Source organism: Octodon degus, unplaced genomic scaffold, assembly GCF_000260255.1.
Source record: "Octodon degus isolate 3935 unplaced genomic scaffold, OctDeg1.0 scaffold00048, whole genome shotgun sequence".
NCBI lineage: Eukaryota > Metazoa > Chordata > Mammalia > Rodentia > Octodontidae > Octodon > Octodon degus.
In genome coordinates, this window is record NW_004524624.1 from 4,710,326 (window position 1) to 4,716,185 (window position 5,860).

Below are 5,860 nucleotides of genomic sequence, written 5' to 3' on the forward strand. Positions count from 1 at the left end.
AGACTCAAGCAGAAATCTCCATACTGACTCTCTTTGGACCTGATTTCTTGTCTTAGCTTTACTTTTGAATACATCCTAAAAGAAGGAGAAAAGAAGACCAATGCAAATAAAATTTTAATAATGATTCTTTCCAAGGTGATGTTTATTAAAACTAGGAATGGAAGTTTCTCATTTATAATTATTTTTCATGCAGTTATCTGGAAATGCACACATATGTACAAAAATCAATATTCATAACTACTCATTTTGACTAAAAATAAGTTTGACTACTTAAACTAAGTAATTAAATAAATCTTATTGTAAAACATGGTCTTAAGGCCTAGGAATGTTCATGATAATAGGGATGGTTGAAACTAGAAACATTTCATTTCTAAATGTCTAACAATAGAGTAGTCTAATGAATTTACAAAGTTATTAAAATGTATGTTTCAAGAGAGTAAATTCTTACATACGTGGAAATATGGTTTTTGTTTGTTTTGTAGGAATTCAAACCCAAAAATCTTAGGGCCAGTCAAATAGCTCAGCTGGTTAAAGCACCTGCAAGCAGCCACAAGGGCAGGGAGTTGGGTCCTGGGGTGCGCTGAGATGGCAATTGAGACTGGGCATGGTGGCATGTGCTTGTAATCCCAGCAATTGGGAGGCTGTAAACAGGCGGATCACTACGAGTCCAATGTAGTAGTGAGACCCTGAACACCCTGTAGACCCTTCCCTAAAATTAAAAAAAAAAAACCCAAAATCTTATACATGCTAGATAAGCCTTCTACGGTTAAGCTACACCTCCAGCCCCTAAATATGCTTATCATAATAGTGACGCTGTAAAGGTGGTGCTACTGACAACAGCTGCATATGGTTTATTGTTGTAAGAGCTTTACATACACTAGTTCATTTAATGTTCTACATCAGGATTCAAAAATTAAATGCAGCAAACAAAGCTAAACATAGAAAATAAGGAAAGAGCCAGGCACCCCCTATAATCTCAGCGCCCTAGGAGACAGGCAGGAAGATTACTCATCCTCGGCAATGCAGTGAGACTTTGTAAATAAATAAATAAATAACTGGGAATGTAGCTCAGTGTGAAGCCCTGGGTTCAACTTTTAATACCAAATAAACAAGTGAATAAATAAAAATAAAAAAGAAAGAGGCCAGGTACTGCTCTATGCTTCCAGCAACCTATTTCCTGCACTGTCCATGTTTTGAGGGACAGTTCCTCTCACCTCAGTGGTGAGGCTTTACCCCATGATGGTTGTTAGCAACAGTTCTTAAAAACCTCTGGCTCTAGAGAATGTAGAGCACAGACAGACTCTAAACCCAAACATTGTGTACCCCCATGAAGTCGCACTTCAGAGCTCATAGCCTCAGTCACTGGTGGATTTTTCCTTAGAATATAATCTAAGGAAAAATCCTTAGACTCCCAGAAACCCCTGCGATTTCTTGGAAACTGCAAATATCCTCTGAAATTGTTTTTTGGTGGGAGGTTTGCAAGTAGCCAGAGGGCTTTCTTCAGTTCTCCTTGCTGCTGATTGGCTGCTGCCCCGACCGATCTCAGGCAGATGCCCCACCATCCTCTCATCTTAACAGCTTGCTGTGCTGCCTGTAACTGTCTGGAGGGTGCACAGATTCATTCTTCTTAAAGAGAAGAAGATGTTCTTCTCTAAGATGTTGTCCAAATGCCCTGCACCTTCTAAGGCTTTATTAGCACTGTGTTTTATTAAATTAAATGATATAATTGTGGGATACATATTTAGGTTTTAAACTATAAAAATAGGCATTTTCTTACCATATCTTTAAATCATGTTTCTTCTTTCTTTCTTTCTTTCTTCCTTTTTTTCTTTTCTTTTTCTTTTTTTCTTTTTTTTTTTTTTGACAATTTGCAGATGCTCTAGGAACACAATCCCCACAAATTTTGGGGGTTGATGGGACACCCAATGAGAAATTTCTTGTAGAGGATTTTGGTGGAACTGGGGATTGAACTCAGGCCCTTGCACTTGCCAGGAAAGCGCTTATTCCACTGAGTCATCTCCCCAGCCCCTCTAGAGGATTTTGAATGTGAACAGCAAAAAGAGAACATTTCTGTCTGTCTCAGATGGTGATGAAGAGAAGTTATCTGTGGTTCTGTTTTCTAGTCTTAAAGAGAAGGTTAATTAGAAAGAAGAAAACTTGCCAGCTGTGGTGGTGCACACCCATACTCCCAGCACTTGGGAGGCTGAGGCAGGAGGACTGCTGCAAATTTGAGACCAGCCTGAGCTATTAAATGAGCTCAAGGCCAGCCTGAGCATTGACACCAAAGCTCAAGGCCATAACTGCATTGTGAGACCCTGTCTCAAAAAGACAAAAAAAACTTAAAGAAAGAAAGAAAACTCAGGCATCAAGTCTTTGAATCCAAGCTGTAGTGGCTCTATTCTTGCCTTTCCAGTGGTTTGTTTCTGCGTTCCATTTATTCCCCTTTCTTGCAGCTTTCTTGTAGCCAAAGGTCCAGATAAACTCATCATTATAGGTTAATAGTGCTTGTCCTTGGATTGAAGCATTATGAATGATTTTTTTCTCTTTTGGGGGATTTCCACATTATAGAATAAAATATATTACATTTATATTTTCACGTAACAGCTGCTGATGGTTTTTGCTTGTGCATATCTTCCCAGAAGAATTAAAAACACCACACCACAACGATACATGTGCATCCATGTTTGTAGCAGCACTCTTTGTAATAGCTAAATCTTGGAAACAACCCAAATGCCCATTAACTGAGGAATGGATAAAAAAGATGTGATATTTTTATATAAGAGAATACTACTCATCCATAAAAAAGGATAAACTTGGGGCCAGGGAGATAGCTCAGTAGAATAAGTGCTTGCCTGGTAAGCTCAAGGGCCTGAGTTCAATCCCTGATTCTGCCAAAAATAAAAATAAAAAAAGAATAAACTTGAGACTTCCATAGTCAAATGGATGTAACTTGGAACCATACTCATAAGTGAGATAAGCCAGACTTGCCTGTGCAAACATGTCTCTCCAACGTGAGAAACTGAAAGAATAAGTAAGGTCTGGGCCAGGGAGTTGGCTCAGTGGAATCAGGGCTTGCCTGGCAAGCGCCAGGGCCTGAGTTCAATCCCCGGTTCCGCAATAAATAAATAAATAAATAAAGTCTAAAATGTACAATAGATATTATAAAAAGGGAAAAATTTGTTTATAAAGAAAAAGGAACTAGGATGGGAAAAAGAGGAAGGGAAGGAAGAGAAAAGAGAGAAAAATACTCAGCAGCTATACTATTAGTGTCTCTCAGATTATAGAAAAGGTTCGTACTAATACAACTGGAGAATTTTTATGTCCACATCATGTACTCTGAGTAACTACTCTGAAAGACTTTTAAAAATCATCGAACCCAGGAAGCTCTATCATGAACAACATCTCTTGCACTTTTTATTTGTTTATTTTGAGATAAGGTCTTACTAAATCGTGCAGGCTGCCTCCAACTTGCAATCTCCCTTCCTCTTGTATAATTTAACATTTTCATGTTTATTAGTTTATGATAATTTTTCTATCAAAAACAAATATATTACACCTTGGATAAACACTTATTTCTTTAATACAAGAACATTACTACTCTGAACATTAACCTAATGTACATGATGTAATTTCACTCTCAGGATGCTCCTTTCAGGTCAATTTGTTTAAATAAACAAGCAGTAGGTTGCTGTGATTAATTTGACAATCTATCCATTTCTTAGCTCTGTTCTAGACATTTGTCTTGGGAAATTCAAAAAAAGATACTATTTTCAAAAGCTTCACTAAACCAAAATTTCTTTATAAAAATCTGGCAAAAAAAAAAAAACCCTTAGACTTCCAGGAAGATGGGGGAGTGGTGAGCAGCAGAGAAAAAGCCACTCCAAGATTTGGTGTCGGGGCCAGCCTGATAGCTCAGCGGACTAAAGCACCTGCTTAGGCAAAGCATAGCAACTGGGGCTCAATCCCTGGCACGCCATGCCAGCCCCGCCCCTGGGGCATGCTAAGAAGGTGACTGAGACTGTGTGTGGTGGTGATCACCTGTAATCCCAGCACTTGAGAGGCTAAAAACAGGAGAATCACTAGGAGTCAGATCTACATAGTGAGACCCTGTAGACTTCCAAAAACAGGAAGAAAAAAAAAAAAAAAAGATTTGGTGTCCAGACACTGGAATACAGCCATGTGAGGAAGAGAAGAAGGACAGAAGTGGGTCCCTAGGATTCAGGAAGGATTTGAAGAAAGAATTAAAGTCCATGAAGAAAACAAAGATAGAGACTTCACCAAAAAAGGAGAAGATGGCAGGCAGTATGTTTTCCCTGAGTCCAGTTTCACTGCAAAGGAGGAGTGGCTCAAAACTACAGACATACTGTACAGTGACTTCTGGTGAGTTCAGAGACCTGTACAGAGAAACATACCGTGTTTAGATACCAATGGAATACCCATTTCTGACAGGACTAAACAAAAAAAGGGGATACAAAAGAAGGACCATTTTGGATCTGCATTTGCAGAATAGTTAGCATAGACATACAGCTACTTTCATTCAATTCAATGAGAAGAGGGATTGGTACTAACAGTGTTTGGACAGGATATCCTGTTTGCATCTTGTACTATGGATAACTACTAAGCAGATAACAATGTACAATGTATTAATTATTGAAACTGTCCTATTAATCAGTTTTGAAACTGTCTTATTGCTGTTTCTCAATAAAATAAAATAAAATAGGGCTGGTGAGATGGCTCAGTGGTCTAAAGCACCTACTTAGAACAAGCTAAGCTAAGCAAAGCACAGGGACCGCGGTTCAATCCCCCAGCACCACATGCCAGCCAGCCCCGCCCCCTGGTGGGCTGAGCTGGCCACACACACACACAATAAATAAATAAATAAATAAATAAATAAATAAATGAGAAACACACCAGTGTAACAGAACAGTGGATGCAGTGGACAGCAATACTTATTTGGGTTCAAATGTCCTTCAGGAGAGGGTGATTGGATGGTAGCCATCTTAGAGAGGGGACGACTGAGCTCAGAATGCAGAACAGCTGTCAGTTGGGTCAGGAGCTGAGTTCAAGCCAGTACCAGGTGTACACGAGGTGCAGGCTGAAGAAATCTGATTCTTGCTTTACAGCCAGCAGTCTGCCTGATCTGCAGTGGAATTAATGCAGGCTTCCTGGAATTATCCACCCCCACACCATAAATCTATAGCTGGCTTGCTGTGATTAGTCAGCCTGGATCTGGACTCTGCCCATGTTTTCTACCAGTGACAGTGGAGACACGCCTTGAGGTGAACATTTTTTGTTGTTGTTATGGTTGTTTTTTCCCTATTTTCTAGGGTTGTTTTGTTTTTGATGGTTTGTTCTTTTTATATAAGTGTAAACATGGTTGTAGTTTTCTGTTATTGTTGTTCTGTTCTTATTTTCTCCTTCTCTCTTTCCCTCTTCCCTCTTCTTCACCAGTTTCTCAAAGTGTGCATGATCCTCATTCATCCTCCAGCGTTGCTTCTAATCTCTTCCTCTTGTATTTCTCTACTTTCCCTCATAACCCTTTTATTTTTTTTCTTTTCAAAGTTTTATTGATAAACATATAGCAATGAGACAGTTTCAAATCAAATCGAAAGTACAGTTTCAACAAATAATACACTGCATATATTCTTCTTAGTGGTTAATTGCTGTACAAGATGCAGACTTGTGATCCTACTTACAAACACCATTAGAAAAAATCATTCTATTCATTAAGAGAATGCAACTATATATCTATCCCAACCACTTTGAATACACAGATACAAAATGGACATTCATAGTTATACCCCAATTTTTTTTAAGTTCCGTTGTTGAATATTATAGGTGTGTAAACTCAGCAAAATAT